This window comes from Coregonus lavaretus, assembly GCF_964263955.1.
Source record: "Coregonus lavaretus genome assembly, contig: HAP1_SCAFFOLD_6914, whole genome shotgun sequence".
In the NCBI taxonomy this organism is placed as follows: Eukaryota; Metazoa; Chordata; class Actinopteri; order Salmoniformes; family Salmonidae; genus Coregonus; species Coregonus lavaretus.
Window position 1 is genome coordinate 1,662 of NW_028165654.1, and position 17,872 is coordinate 19,533.

The 17,872-nt window shown below is 41.9% G+C and overlaps 1 pseudogene across 1 annotated transcript; it reads left to right on the forward strand.

Moving 5' to 3' along the window:
* Positions 1-234: 234 nt before the first annotated feature.
* LOC311115643 (cytochrome P450 3A27-like) lies at positions 235-16,463 on the forward strand (annotated as a pseudogene). The gene is made up of 7 exons (XR_014615326.1): positions 235-388; positions 510-637; positions 2,297-2,375; positions 5,778-5,938; positions 9,160-9,386; positions 10,676-10,838; positions 16,027-16,463. The product of XR_014615326.1 is annotated as a cytochrome P450 3A27-like (transcript).
* The last annotated feature ends 1,409 nt before the right edge of the window (positions 16,464-17,872 follow it).

The window sequence follows — 17,872 nt, forward strand, 5'->3', positions numbered from 1 at the left end:
AGTTGTGTGGTTGTGGTCAGTAGTTGTGGTCAGTAGTTGTGGTCAGTAGTTGTGTGGATATGGTCAGTAGTTGTGGTCAGTCGTTGTGTAATTGTGGTCAGTAGTTGTGTGGATTTGGTCAGTAGTTGTGGTCAGTAGTTGTGTAATTGTGGTCAGTAGTTGTGTGGTTGTCGTCAGTAGTTGTGTGGATGTGGTCAGTAGTTGTGGTCAGTCGTTGTGTAATTGTGGTTGTGTTGCAGGTTCTTTGGGCCCTACAGTATGGACGTGGTCACCAGCACAGCCTTCAGTGTGGACATTGACTCTCTGAACAACCCTTCAGACCCCTTCGTCTCCAACGTCAAGAAGATGCTCAAGTTTGACCTGTTCAACCCACTGTTCCTTCTAGTCTGTGAGACCACACACACACACACACACACACACACACACACACACACACACACAGAGGCAAAGTTGTACTTTGTAATCATATAAAGTGAAATACCTTTTTATGAAAGGTTTCTCTGTTCCAGTGTTGTTCCCCTTCACGGGTCCTATCTTGGAGAAGATTAAGTTTTCTTTCTTCCCGACTGCGGTGACGGACTTCTTTTACGCCTCGCTGGCTAAGATCAAATCTGGACGCGGCACTGGGAACACAACTGTAAATGTTTTATATTTGTATTTGTATTGTAATATTCTGAATGTATATATTCAATATATTCAACAAAAATATAAACGCAACATGCAAAAATGTCAACGATTTACTGAGTTACAGTTCATATAAGGAAATCAGTCAATTGAAATAAATAAATTAGGCCCTAATCTATGGATTTCACATGACTGGGCAGGGGCGCAGCTATGGGTGGGCCTGGGAGGGCATAGGCCCACCCACTGGGGAGCCAGGCCCAGCCAATGAGAACGAGTTTTTCCCCACAAAAGGGCTTTATTACAGACAGAAATACTCCTCAGTTTCATCAGCTGTCCGGGTGGCTGGTCTCAGACGATCCAAGAGGGGGAGATCCTGGGCTTGTGTGGTTACATGTGGTCTGTAGTTGTAAGGCCAGTTGGACGTACTGTCAATGTCTCTAAAACAACGTTGGATGCGGTTTATGATAGAAAAATTAAAATTCAATTATCTGGCAACATCCCTGGTGGACATTCCTGCAGTCAGCATGCCAATTGCACGCTCCCTCAAAACTTGAGACATCTGTGGCATTGTGAGGTGTGACAAAACTGCAAAACTGCACATTTTAGAGTGGCCTTTTATTGTCCCCAGCACTAGGTGCACCTGTGTAATGATCATGCTGTTTAATCAGCTTATTGATATGCCACACATGTCATGTGGATGGATTATATTGGCAAAGGACAAATGCTCACTAACAGGGATGTAAACAATATTGTCAGCTTTTTGTGAGTATGGAACATTTCTGGGATCTTTTATTTCAGCTCATGAAACATGGGACCAACACTTCACATGTTGCATTTATATCTTTGTTTTGTATATATTATGTTTAGGAAACCTATGTCACTATTAGTAATGGGCAATAATAAGTCCATATCGATAGCAGTTGCATTATATTTTATTTGGTATACTTATTATATCGCAATGTAAAAACACTATTATTGGGACCCAAATATCTACATTCAGGACCAGGGGGAGAGTTGACAAAAGAGTGCACTACTTTCTCTAAGGACCAGGGGGAGAGTCGGCAACATAGTGCACTACTTTCTCTAAGGACCAGGGGGAGAGTTGACAACATAGTGCACTACTTTCTCTAAGGACCAGGGGGAGAGTTGACAACATAGTGCACTACTTTCTCTAAGGACCAGGGGGAGAGTTGACAACATAGTGCACTACTTTCTCTGATGTTAGAAAATGATGGAGACCCCTGCAGTAGAATCTGTTTGTGTTTGTTGTGATTGGACCAGATCCAGTAGAATCTGTGTGTGTTGGCTGTGATTGGACCAGATCCAGTAGAATCTGGTTGTGTTGGTTGTGATTGGACCAGATCCAGTAGAATCTGGTTGTGTTGGTTGTGATTGGACCAGCTCCAGTAGAATCTGTTTGTGTTGGTTGTGATTGGACCAGCTCCAGTAGAATCTGTTTGTGTTGGCTGTGATTGGACCAGATCCAGTAGAATCTGTTTGTGTTGGCTGTGATTGGACCAGATCCAGTAGAATCTGTTTGTGTTGGTTGTGATTGGGCCAGATCCAGTAGAATCTGTTTGTGTTGGTTGTGATTGGACCAGATCCAGTAGAATATGTTTGTGTGTGTTGATTGTGATTGGATGGATTTTACATCATTTCTTTCTGCTTCCAGAGTCGGGTGGATTTCTTATAGCTGATGATCGACTCTCAGAAAGGCAGCGACACAAAGACAGGAGAGGAACAGACTAAAGGTACCTGCCAAACACACACCTGTTAACTACTGCTACAAACACACACCTGTTAACTACTGTTACAAACACACACCTGTTAACTACTGTTACAAACACACACCTGGAAACTACTGTTACAAACACACACCTGTTAACTACTGTTACAAACACACACCTGGAAACTACTGTTACAAACACACACCTGGAAACTACTGCTACAAACACACACCTGGAAACTACTGTTACAAACACACACCTGTAAACTACTGTTACAAACACACACCTGTTAACTACTGTTACAAACACACACCTGGAAACTACTGTTACAAACACACACCTGTTAACTACTGTTACAAACACACACCTGTTAACTACTGTTACAAACACACACCTGTAAACTACTGTTACAAACACACACCTGTTAACTACTGTTACAAACACACACCTGTAAACTACTGTTACAAACACACACCTGTTAACTACTGTTACAAACACACACCTGTTAACTACTGTTACAAACACACACCTGTTAACTACTGTTACAAACACACACCTGTTAACTACTGTTACAAACACACACCTGGAAACTACTTTACAAACACACACCTGTAAACTACTGTTACAAACACACACCTGTTAACTACTGTTACAAACACACACCTGTAAACTACTGTTACAAACACACACCTGTAAACTACTGTTACAAACACACACCTGTTAACTACTGTTACAAACACACACCTGGAAACTACTGCTACAAACACACACCTGTTAACTACTGCTACAAACACACACCTGTAAACTACTGCTACAAACACACACCTGTAAACTACTGTTACAAACACACACCTGGAAACTACTGTTACAAACACACACCTGTAAACTACTGTTACAAACACACACCTGTTAACTACTGTTACAAACACACACCTGGAAACTACTGCTACAAACACACACCTGTTAACTACTGCTACAAACACACACCTGTAAACTACTGCTACAAACACACACCTGTAAACTACTGTTACAAACACACACCTGTTAACTACTGTTACAAACACACACCTGTTAACTACTGTTACAAACACACACCTGTTAACTACTGTTACAAAAACACACCTGTTAACTACTGTTACAAACACACACCTGTTAACTACTGTTACAAACACACACCTGGAAACTACTTTACAAACACACACCTGTAAACTACTGTTACAAACACACACCTGTTAACTACTGTTACAAACACACACCTGTAAACTACTGTTACAAACACACACCTGTTAACTACTGTTACAAACACACACCTGTTAACTACTGTTACAAAAACACACCTGTCAACTACTGTTACAAACACACACCTGTAAACTACTGTTACAAACACACACCTGTTAACTACTGTTACAAACAAACACCTGTAAATTACTTTTACAAACACACACCTGGAAACTACTGTTACAAACACACACCTGTTAACTACTGTTACAAACACACACGTAAATTACTTTTACAAACACACACCTGTTAACTACTGTTACAAACACACACCTGTTAACTACTGTTACAAACACACACCTGTTAACTACTGTTACAAACACACACCTGTAAACTACTGTTACAAACACACACCTGTAAACTACTGCTACAAACACACACCTGTTAACTACTGCTACAAACACACACCTGTTAACTACTGTTACAAACACACACCTGTTAACTACTGTTACCAACACACACCTGTAAACTACTGTTACAAACACACAGCTGTAAACTACTGCTAGAAACACACACCTGTAAACTACTGTTACAAACACACACCTGTAAACTACTGTTACAAACACACACCTGTAAACTACTGTTACAAACACACAGCTGTAAACTACTGCTAGAAACACACACTTGTTAACTACTGCTACAAACACACACCTGTTAACTACTGTTACAAACACATACCTGTTAACTACTGTTACAAACACACCTGTAAACTACTGTTACAAACACACACCTGGAAACTACTGTTACAAACACACACCTGTAAACTACTGCTACAAACACACACCTGGAAACTACTGCTACAAACACACACCTGGAAACTACTGCTACAAACACACACCTGTTAACTACTGCTACAAACACACACCTGTAAACTACTGTTACAAACACACACCTGTAAACTACTGTTACAAACACACACCTGTAAACTACTGTTACAAACACACAGCTGTAAACTACTGCTAGAAACACACACCTGTAAACTACTGTTACAAACACACACCTGTAAACTACTGTTACAAACACACACCTGTAAACTACTGTTACAAACACACAGCTGTAAACTACTGCTAGAAACACACACCTGTTAACTACTGCTACAAACACACACCTGTTAACTACTGTTACAAACACATACCTGTTAACTACTGTTACAAACACACACCTGTAAACTACTGTTACAAACACACACCTGGAAACTACTGTTACAAACACACACCTGTAAACTACTGCTACAAACACACACCTGGAAACTACTGCTACAAACACACACCTGGAAACTACTGCTACAAACACACACCTGTAAACTACTGTTACAAACACACACCTGTAAACTACTGTTACAAACACACACCTGGAAACTACTGTTACAAACACACACCTGTAAACTACTGTTACAAACACACACCTGTTAACTACTGCTACAAACACACACCTGTAAACTACTGTTACAAACACACACCTGTAAACTACTGTTACAAACACACACCTGTATACTACTGTTACAAACACACACCTGTAAACTACTTTTACAAACACACACCTGTAAACTACTGTTACAAACACACCTGTAAATTACTTTTACAAACACACACCTGTAAACTACTGTTACAAACACACACCTGTAAACTACTGTTACAAACACACACCTGTAAACTACTGCTACAAACACACACCTGTAAACTACTGTTACAAACACACACCTGTATACTACTGTTACAAACACACACCTGTAAACTACTGTTACAAACACACACCTGTATACTACTGTTACAAACACACAGCTGTAACACACTGTTACAAACACACACCTGTTAACTACTGTTACAAACACACACCTGTAAACTACTGCTACAAACACACACCTGTAAACTACTGCTACAAACACACACACCTGTTAACTACTGTTACAAACACACACCTGTAAACTACTGCTAGAAACACACACCTGTAAACTACTGTTACAAACACACACCTGTTAACTACTGTTACAAACACACACCTGGAAACTACTGTTACAAACACACACCTGTAAACAATTCTCTCTCTCTCTCTCTCTCTCTCTCTCTCTCTCTCTCTCTCTCTCTCTCTCTCTCTCTCTCTCTCTCTCTCTCTCTCTCTCTCTCTCTCTCTCTCTCTCTCTCTCCACAGGACTGACTGATCATGAGATCTTGTCTCAGGCCATGATCTTTATCTTTGCCGGCTACGAGACCAGCAGCAGTACTCTGAGTTTCCTGGCCTATAACCTAGCTACCAACCCACATGTCATGACCAAACTGCAGGAGGAGATAGATACTGTGTTCCCCAACAAGGTAACCCCCACACCATGACCAAACTGCAGGAGGAGTTAGATACTGTGTTCCCCAACAAGGTAACCCCCACACCATGACCAAACTGCAGGAGGAATTAGATACTGTGTTCCCCATCAAAGTAACCCCCACACCATGACCAAACTGCAGGAGGAGATAGATACTGTGTTCCCCAACAAGGTAACCCCCACACCATGACCAAACTGCAGGAGGAGATAGATACTGTGTTCCCCAACAAGGTAACCCCCACACCATGACCAAACTGCAGGAGGAGATAGATACTGTGTTCCCCAACAAGGTAACCCCCACACCATGACCAAACTGCAGGAGGAGATAGATACTGTGTTCCCCAACAAGGTAACCCCCACACCATGACCAAACTGCAGGAGGAGATAGATACTGTGTTCCCCAACAAGGTAACCCCCATACCATGACCAAACTGCAGGAGGAGTTAGATACTGTGTTCCCCAACAAGGTAACCCCCACACCATGACCAAACTGCAGGAGGAATTAGATACTGTGTTCCCCATCAAAGTAACCCCCACAACATGACCAAACTGCAGGAGGAGATAGATACTGTGTTCCCCAACAAGGTAACCCCCACACCATGACCAAACTGCAGGAGGAGATAGATACTGTGTTCCCCAACAAGGTAACCCCCACACCATGACCAAACTGCAGGAGGAGATAGATACTGTGTTCCCCATCAAAGTAACCCCCACACCATGACCAAACTGCAGGAGGATTTAGATACTGTGTTCTCCAACAAGGAAACCCCCACACCATGACCAAACTGCAGGAGGAGATAGATACTGTGTTCCCCAACAAGGTAACCCCCACACCATGACCAAACTGCAGGAGGAGATAGATACTGTGTTCCCCATCAAAGTAACCCCGATGTCAGATGTGGTGAGGTACTGATGTAAACTACCGGTCAAAAGTTTTAGAACACCTACTCATTCAAGGGTTTTTCTTTATTTTTACTATTTTCTACATTGTAGAATAATAGTGAAGACATCAAAACTATGAATTAACACATATGGAATCTTGTAGTAACCAAGAAAGTGTTAAACAAATCCAAATATATTTTATATTTGAGATTCTTCAAATAGCCACCCTTTGCCTTGATGACAGCTTTGCACACTTGGCATTCTCTCAACCAGCTTCATGAGGTAGTAACCTGGAATGCATTTCAATTAACAGGTGTGCCTTCTTAAAAGTTCATTTGTGGAATTTCTTTCCTTCTTAAGCCAATCAGTTGTGTTGTGACAAGATAGAGGGGTATACAGAAGATAGCCCTATTTGGTAAAAGACCAAGTCCCTATTATGGCAAGAACAGCTCAAATAAGCAAAAATAAACTACAGTCCATCATTACTTTAAGACATGAAGGTCAGTCAATACGGAACATTTCAAGAACTTTGAAAAGTTTCTTCGAGTGCAGTCGCAAAAACCATCAAGCGCTATTTGAAATTCTTCAAATAGCCACCCTTTGCCTTTATGGCAGCTTTGCACACTCTTGGCATTCTCTCAACCAGCGTCACCTGGAATGCTTTTCCAACAGTCTTGGAGGAGTTCCCACATATGCTGAGCACTTGTTGGCTGCTTTTCCTTCACTCTGCGGTATGACTAATCCCAAACCATCTCAATTTGGTTGTGGTTCTGGGATTGTGGAGGCCAGGTCATCTGATGCAGCACTCCATCACTCTCCTTCTTGGTCAAATAGCCCTTACACAGCCTGGAGGTGTGTTGGGTCATTGTCCTGTTGAAAAACAAATGATAGTCCCACCAAGCCCAAAACAGATGGGATGGCGTATCGCTGCAGAATGCTGCGGTAGCCATGCTGGTTATGTGTTCCTTGAATTCTAAATAAATCACAGACAGTGTCACCAGCAAAGCACCATCACACCTCCTCCTCCATGCTTTATGGTGGGAAATACACATCGCGTCTCAAAAAGAGACACCGTTTGGATCCAAAAATCTCAAATTTGGACTCGAGACCAAAGGACAAATTTACACCGGTCTAATGTCCATTGCTCGTGTTTCTTGGCCCAAGCAAGTCTCTTCTTCTTATTGGTGTCCTTTAGTAGTGGTTTCTTTGCAGCAATTCGACCATGAAGGCCTGATTTACACAGTCTCCTCTGAACAGTTGATGTTGAGATGTGTCTGTTACTTGAAATCTGTGAAGCATTTATTTAGGTTGCAATTTCTGAGGCTAGTAACTCTAATGAACTTATCCTCTGCAGCAGAGGCAACTCTGGGTCTTCCATTCCTGTGGCGGTCCTCATGAGAGCCAGTTTCATCATAGCGCTTGATGGGTTTCTGCAACTGCACTTGAAGAAACTTTCAAAGTTCTTGAAATGTTCCGTATTGACTGACCTTCATGTCTTAAAGTAATGATGGACTGTAGTTTCTTTTTGCTTATTTGAGCTGTTCTTGCCATAATAGGGACTTGGTCTTTTACCAAATAGGGCTATCTTCTGTATACCCCCCTATCTTGTCACAACACAACTGATTGGCTTAAGAAGGAAAGAAATTCCACAAATTAACTTTTAAGAAGGCACACCTGTTAATTGAAATGCATTCCAGGTGACTACCACATGAAGATGGTTGAGAGAATGCCAAGACTGTGCAGTGCTGTCATCAAGACAAAGGGTGGCTATTTGAAGAATCTCAAATATAAAATATATTTGGATTTGTTTAACACTTTTTTGGTTACTACATGATTCCATATGTGTTATTTCATAGTTTTGATGTCTTCACTATTACTCTACAATGTAGAAAATAGTAAAAATAAAGAAACACCCTTGAATGAGTAGGTGTTCTAAAACTTTTGACCGGTACTGTATGTGTAACCCCGGTGCCAGATGTGTTGAGGTACTGACGTGTGTGTAACCCCGGTGCCAGATGTGGTGAGGTACTGACGTGTGTGTAACCCCGGTGCCAGATGTGTTGAGGTACTGACGTGTGTGTAACCCCGGTGCCAGATGTGTTGAGGTACTGCCGTGTGTGTAACCCCGGTGCCAGATGTGTTGAGGTACTGACGTGTGTGTAACCCCGGTGCCAGATGTGGTGAGGTACTGATGTATGTGTAACCCCGGTGTCAGATGTGGTGAGGTACTGATGTGTGTGTAACCCCGGTGCCAGATGTGTTGAGGTACTGATGTGTGTGTAACCCCGGTGCCAGATATGGTGAGGTACTGATGTATGTGTAACCCCGGTTCAGGCTCCTATCCAGTACGAAGCTCTGATGCAGATGGACTATCTGGACAGTGTGTTGAACGAGTCTCTGAGACTGTATCCCATCTTCGGCCGACTGGAGAGGGTCGCCAAGAAGACGGTGGAGATCAACGGCATCGTCATCCCCAAAGACTGCGTTATCCTGGTTCCCACATGGACACTCCATCGTGACCCAGAGATCTGGTCCGACCCTGAGGAGTTCAAACCAGAGAGGTACTGGACCACACTGTAACCACAGCACAACCACAGCACAACCACAATACAACCACAGCACTACCACAATTCAACAATAACACAACCACAGCACAACCACAATTCAACCATATCACAACCACAGCACAACCACAACACAAGCACTACTTTACCACAACACAAGGATAAACACACTGCTGCAATGGAACCACAACTACAGTGCATCATTATACTGCAGTGCAATGTGTTGTGTCTGAACCACAACCACAAATCAACTACAATACAATGTGTAATGTGACTGAACCACAACCACAAATCAACTACAATACAATGTGTAATGTGACTGAATCACAACCACAAATCAACTACAATACAATGTGTAATGTGATTGAACCACAACCACAAATCAACTACAATACAATGTGTAATGTGACTGAACCACAACCACAAATCAACTACAATGTAATGTTTCTGAACCACAACCACAAATCAACCACAATACAATGTGTAATGTGACTGAACCACAACCACAAATCAACTACAATACAATGTGTAATGTGACTGAACCACAACCACAAATCAACTACAATACAATGTGTAATGTGACTGAACCACAACCACAAATCAACTACAATGTAATGTGACTGAACCACAACCACAAATCAACTACAATACAATGTGTAATGTGACTGAACCACAACCACAAATCAACTACAATGTAATGTGACAGAACCACAACCACATATCAACCACAATACAATGTGTAATGTGTCTGAACCACAACCACAAATCAACTACAATACAATGTGTAATGTGTCTGAACCACAACCACAAATCAACTACAATACAATGTGACTGAACCACAACCACAAATCAACTACAATACAATGTGTAATGTGACTGAACCACAACCACAAATCAACTACAATGTAATGTGACTGAACCACAACCACAAATCAACTACAATGTAATGTGACTGAACCACAACCACAAATCAACTACAATCCAATGTGTAATGTGTCTGAACCACAACCACATATCAACTACAATACAATGTGTAATGTGTTTGAACCACAACCACAAATCAACTCCAATCCAATGTGTAATGTGACTGAACCACAACCCCAAATCAACTCCAATCCAATGTGTAATGTGTCTGAACCCCAACCCCAAATCAACTCCAATCCAATGTGTAATGTGTCTGAACCACAACCACAAATCAACTACAATACAGTGTGTAATGTGTCTGAACCCCAACCCCAAATCAACTCCAATCCAATGTGTAATGTGTCTGCCCTCTCCCTGTCCAGGTTCAGTAAGGAGAACAAGGAGTCTATTGACCCGTACACGTACATGCCGTTCGGGGCGGGGCCCAGGAACTGTATCGGGATGCGTTTCGCCCTGATCATGATCAAACTGGCCATGGTCGAGATCCTCCAGAGTTTCACATTCTCCGTCTGCGACGAGACCGAGGTGAGACGCTCACCTGAGCAGACGGAATATGACATCATCAAATATCAGTATCATTCATAGAGTTGGATAGAGGCTGTAACTTGCCGCAGCACCTGTTTTAACATGGAGCTGATTTAACTTGGTTAACTTGGTAGCGGCAGATAGCTTAGTGGTTAAGAGCGTTGTGCCAGTAACCGAAAGGTCGCTGGTTCTAATTTCCGAGCCGACTAGGTGAAAAATCTGTTTATGTGCCCTTGAGCAAGGCACTTAACGTAATTGCTCATGTAAGTCGCTCTGGATAAGAGCGTCTGCTAAATGACTAAAATGTAAAAATGTTACCATCTGTTTTAACATAGACCTGTTTTAGCATGGTCACCACCTGTTTTAACATGGACCTGTTTTAGCATGGTCACCACCTGTGTTAACATGGTCACCACCTGTTTTAACATGTTCACCACCTATTTTAGCATGGTCACCTCTTGTTTTAACATGGTCACCACCTATTTTAACATGGTCACCACCAGTTTTAGCATGGTCATGACCTGTTTAACACGGTCACCACCTGTTTTAACATGGACCTGTTTTAACAGGGACCTGTTTTAACATGGACACCACCTGTTTTAACATGGCAACCACCTGTTTTAACATGGACCTGCTTTAACATGGTCACCACCTGTTTTAACATGGTCACCGCCTGTTTTAACATGGTCACCACCTGTTTTAACATGGTCACCACCTGTTTTAACATGGACCTGTTTTTTATACATAATAATAATAATAATATGCCATTTAGCAGACGCTTTTATCCAAAGCGACTTACAGTCATGCGTGCATACATTTTTGTGTATGGGTGGTCCCGGGGATCAAACCCACTACCTTGGCGTTACAAGCGCCGTGCTCTACCAGCTGAGCTACAGAGGACCACATGGTCACCACCTGTTTTAACATGGACCTGTTTTAACATGGACCTGTTTTAACATGGTCACCACCTGTTTTAACATGGTCACCACCTGTTTTAACATGGACCTGTTTTAGCATGGTCACCACCTGTTTTAACATGGTCACCACCTGTTTTAACATGGTCACCATCTGTTTTAACATGGACCTGTTTTAGCATGGTCACCACCTGTTTTAACATGTTCACCACCTGTTTTAGCATGGTCACCTCTTGTTTTAACATGGTCACCACCTATTTTAACATGATCACCACCAGTTTTAGCATGGCCATGACCTGTTTAACACGGTCACCAACTGTTTTAACATGGACCTGTTTTAACAGGGACCTGTTTTAACATGGACACCACCTGTTTTAACATGGCCACCACCTGTTTTAACATGGACCTGTTTTAACATGGTCACCACCTGTTTTAACATGGTCACCGCCTGTTTTAACATGGTCACCACCTGTTTTAACATGGACACCACCTGTTTTAACATGGCCACCACCTGTTTTAACATGGACCTGTTTTAACATGGTCACCACCTGTTTTAACATGGTCACCGCCTGTTTTAACATGGTCACCACCTGTTTTAACATGGTCACCACCTGTTTTAACATGGTCACCACCTGTTTTAACATGGTCACCACCTGTTTTAGCATGGTCACCACCTGTTTTAACATGGACCTGTTTTAACATGGTCAGCGCCTGTTTTAACATGGTCACTACCTGTTTTAACATGGTCACCACCTGTTTTAGCATGGTCACCACCTGTTTTAACATGGACCTGTTTTAACATGGTCACCACCTGTTTTAACATGGTCACCACCTGTTTTAGCATGGTCACCACCTGTTTTAACATGATCACCACCTGTTATAACATGGTCAGCGCCTGTTTTAACATGGTCAGTGCCAACGTTGCAAATAAGGAAGAATCTCAATTGTATTTCCTTGATTCCTCGCATTCTCTATCCCCGCCTCCTCCTCAAAACCCATTGGATGAGAAGGAATGCGAGGAATCAAGGAAATGAAATGGAGATTCTCCCTAGTCCTGTATTCAACTCTATGTTGACACTTCACACATAAAGACACTGGGGGGCGCTCTAGATCTGTGGTTAGGTTACTGTCTAATGGTTCAGGTCAGGACTATTCTTAGATCAGTGGTTAGGTTAGTGTGTAATGGTTCAGGTTAGTACTGGGTCAGGGGAATCTGGTCCTAGATCAGTGGTTAGGTTAGTGTGTAATGGTTCAGGTTAGTACTGGGTCAGGGGAATCTGGTCCTAGATCAGTGGTTAGGTTAGTATCTAATGGTTCAGGTTAGTACTGGGTCAGGGGAATCAGGTCCTAGATCAGTGGTTAGGTTACTGTCTAATGGTTCAGGTTAGTACTGGGTCAGGGGAATCTGGTCCTAGATCAGTGGTTATGTTAGTATCTAATGGTTCAGGTTAGTACTGGGGGCTCTGGGATCTATTCCTAGAATTGTGGTTAAGGCTGGGGAGGGTTATGTAACAGGAGTTATCAGATGAGATTCTACCTGACCTAACAGGACGTCCAAAGATCAACACAACACACACAGCGCACACGCCCACACACACACACACACACACACAAAGCATTGTCCAACCAGTGAGTTGGAGATCATGGACACATAATTATAAGATAATATAAATAACAATAATATATATCCCTTTAGCAGGATGCTTTTATCCAAAGTGACATATAGTCATGCATACATTTTAGGTATGGGTGGTCCCCGTTAACCGGCCATTCCCTCCCCTACCCTGGACGACGCTGGGCCAATTGTGCGCCGCCACCATGGGTGTCCTGGTCGCGTCCGGCTACGACAGAGCCTGGATTCTAACCAGGATCTCTAGTGTCACAGCTAGCACTGCAATGCAGTGCCTTAGACCACTGCGCCACTCGGGAGACACAATCATGTTTTGTCATGTCATGTTATTCTCTATAGTTCCTGTTGGAGATGGACAACCAGGGTTCTGTTCTGTTCTGTTATTCTCTATAGATCCTGTTAGAGATGGACAACCAGGTTATGTTCTGTTCTGTTATTCTCTATAGATACTGTTGGAGATGGACAACCAGGGTTATGTTCTGTTCTGTTCTGTTATTCTCTATAGATCCTGTTGGAGATGGACAACCAGGGTTATGTTATATTCTGTTCTGTTATTCTCTATAGATCCTGTTGGAGATGGACAACCAGGGTTATGTTCTGTTCTGTTCTGTTATTCTCTATATATCCTGTTGGAAATGGACAACCAGGGTTATGTTCTGTTCTGTTCTGTTATTCTCTATAGATCCTGTTGGAGATGGACAACCAGGGTTCTGTTCTGTTCTGTTATTCTCTATAGATCCCATTGGAGATGGACAGCCAGGGTTATGTTCTGTTCTGTTCTGTTATTCTCTATAGATCCTGTTGGAGATGGACAACCAAGTTTATGTTCTGTTCTGTTCTGTTATTCTCTATAGATCCTGTTGGAGATGGACAACCAGGGTTATGTTCTGTTCTGTTATTCTCTATAGATCCCATTGGAGATGGACAGCCAGGGTTATGTTCTGTTCTGTTCTGTTATTCTCTATAGATCCTGTTGGAGATGGACAACCAGGGTTATGTTCTGTTCTGTTCTGGTATTCTCTATAGATCCTGTTGGAGGTGGACAACCAGGGTTATGTTCTGTTCTGTTCTGTTATTCTCTATATATCCTGTTGGAGATGGACAACCAGGGTTCTGTTCTGTTCTGTTATTCTCCATAGATCCTGTTGGAGATGGACAACCAGGGTTATGTTCTGTTCTGTTCTGTTATTCTCTATAGATCCTGTTGGAGATGGACAACCAGGTTCTGTTCTGTTCTGTTATTCTCTATAGATCCTGTTGGATATAGACAACCAGGGTTATGTTCTGTTCTGTTATTCTCTATAGATCCTGTTGGAGATGGACAACCAGGTTCTGTTCTGTTCTGTTATTCTCTATAGATCCTGTTGGAGATGGACAACCAGGGTTATGTTCTGTTCTGGTATTCTCTATAGATCCTGTTGGAGATGGACAACCAGGGTTCTGTTCTGTTCTGTTATTCTCTATAGATCCTGTTGGAGATGGACAACCAGGGTTCTGTTCTGTTCTGTTATTCTCTATAGATCCTGTTGGAGATGGACAACCAGGGTTATGTTCTGTTCTGTTATTCTCTATATATCCTGTTGGAGATGGACAACCAGGGTTATGTTCTGTTCTGTTATTCTCTATAGATCCTGTTGGAGATGGACAACCAGGGTTAGTTCTGTTCTGTTCTGGTATTCTCTATAGATCCTGTTGGAGATGGACAACCAGGGTTCTGTTCTGTTCTGTTATTCTCTATAGATCCTGTTGGAGATGGACAACCAGGGTTCTGTTCTGTTCTGTTATTCTCTATAGATCCTGTTGGAGATGGACAACCAGGGTTATGTTCTGTTCTGTTATTCTCTATAGATCCTGTTGGATATGGACAACCAGGGTTATGTTCTGTTCTGTTATTCTCTATAGATCCTGTTGGAGATGGACAACCAGGGTTATGTTCTGTTCTGTTATTCTCTATAGATCCTGTTGGAGATGGACAACCAGGGTTATGTTCTGTTCTGTTCTGTTATTCTCTATAGATCCTGTTGGAGATGGACAACCAGGGTTATGTTCTGTTCTGTTCTGTTATTCTCTATAGATCCCGTTGGAGATGGACAACCAGGGTTATGTTCTGTTCTGTTCTGTTATTCTCTATAGATCCTGTTGGATATGGACAACCAGGGTTATGTTCTGTTCTGTTATTCTCTATATATCCTGTTGGAGATGGACAACCAGGGTTATGTTCTGTTCTGTTCTGTTATTCTCTATAGATCCTGTTGGAGATGGACAACCAGGGTTATGTTCTGTTCTGTTCTGTTATTCTCTATAGATCCTGTTGGAGATGGACAACCAGGGTTATGTTCTGTTCTGTTATTCTCTATAGATCCTGTTGGAGATGGACAGCCAGGGTTATGTTCTGTTCTGTTATTCTCTATATATCCTGTTGGAGATGGACAGCCAGGGTTATGTTCTGTTCTGTTCTGTTATTCTCTATAGATCCCGTTGGAGATGGACAACCAGGGTTATGTTCTGTTCTGTTCTGTTATTCTCTATAGATCCCGTTGGAGATGGACAACCAGGGTTATGTTCTGTTCTGTTCTGTTATTCTCTATAGATCCTGTTGGAGATGGACAACCAGGGTTATAGTCTGTTCTGTTTTTCTCTATAGATCCCGTTGGAGATGGATATCCAGGGTCTGCTGATGCCCAAACGACCAATCAAACTGAGGCTGGAGCCCCGTAGCAACACCCCTAGCAACACCCCCTCCACCTCTCTGAAGAGTCCAAACACATGACCAAATGCAGGAGTACCCTACCCAACCCTACCCTACCATCTATCTATCGATCTAACATATGAGTCTATCTATCTATCTAACATATGAGTATATATATCACTCCATCTATCTATCTACAGTTGAAGTTGGAAGTTTACATACACCTTAGCCAAATACATTTAAACTCAGTTTTTCACAATTCCTGACATTTAATCCTAGTAACAAATGCCCTGTCTTAGGTCAGTTAGGATCACCACATTATTTTAAGAATGTGAAATGTCAGATTGTTATTTTTATTTTTATTTAACTAGACAAGTCAGTTAAGAACAAATTCTTACTTACAATGACGGCCTACAACGGCCAAAGCCGGACGAAGCTGGGCCAATTGTGCGCCGCCCTATGGGACTCCCAATCACGGCCGGTTGTGATACAGCCTGGAATCGAACCAGGGGGTCTGTAGTGACACGTCAAGCACTGAGATGCAGTGCCTTAGACCGCTGCACCACTCGGGAGAATGATTTATATCAGCTTTTATTTATTTCATCACATTCCCAGTGACACAGAAGTTTACATACACTCAATTAGTATTTGGTAGCATTGCCTTTAAATTGTTTAACTTGGGTCAAACGTTTCAGGTAGCCTTCCACAAGCTTCCCACAATAAGTTGGGTTTTGGCCCATTCCTCCTGACAGAGCAGGTGTAACTGAGTCAGGTTTGTAGGCCTCCTTGCTCGCAAACACTTTTTCAGTTCTGCCCACACATTTTCTATAGGCTTGAGGTCAGGGCTTTGTGATGGCCACTCCAATTCCTTGACTTTGTTGTCCTTAAGCCATTTTGCCACAACTTTGGAAGTATGCTTGGGGTCAATGTCCATTTGGAAGACCCATTTGCGACGAAGCTTTAACTTCCTGGCTGATGTCTTGAGATGTTGCTTCAATATATCCACATACTTTTCCTTCCTCATGATACCATCTATTTTGTGAAGTGCACAACTATCTATCTATCTATCTATCTATCTATCTATCTATCTATCTATCTATCTATCTATCTATCTATCTATCTATCTATCTATCTATCTATCTATCTATCTATCTATCTATCTATCTATCTATCTATCTATCTATCTATCTATCTATCTATCTATCTATCTATCTATCTATCTATCTATCTATCTATCTATCTATCTATCTATCTATCTATCTATCTATCTATCTATCTATCTATCTCTGAATATTCAGTCCTTACCCTAACCCTGCTATATTCAATAGGTTTCTGAATATAATATGACAATAAGACTGCATTCATGATAAATGTAGCATTTGTCGGCTCAACTGGAAATTACCTTTAAATGGCGCATAGCTGACAAAGAGCTGGGATTGAATCCTGGTCTCAGTTTGAGTAGGGCTCAGAAACACATTTTCACCAGATAAAAGAAAGATAGTAATACTATGGATGCATTAGGGGTACATGTCTTGTTAAAGTCAGACACCAGGGGTATTCAATCCATGGCAGATGTCATGTGTGGATCCTGCACACTACTGGCTGGAGGCTAGGATTCTCCTAGAATTTAGAACTCTAACTGGTGTTCTCTAGAACTCTACTCTCATTTTGTTCCTCTGGGTGTTCTGCTGTGCAGTCTTTCCAAAATAGAATCTTTACCGTCTGTTGAAATGATCGCTGCAGCTGCTTTGTTTTAAATTTTAATAATCACAAACCAATAAAAATCATTCCACTAAAGAAC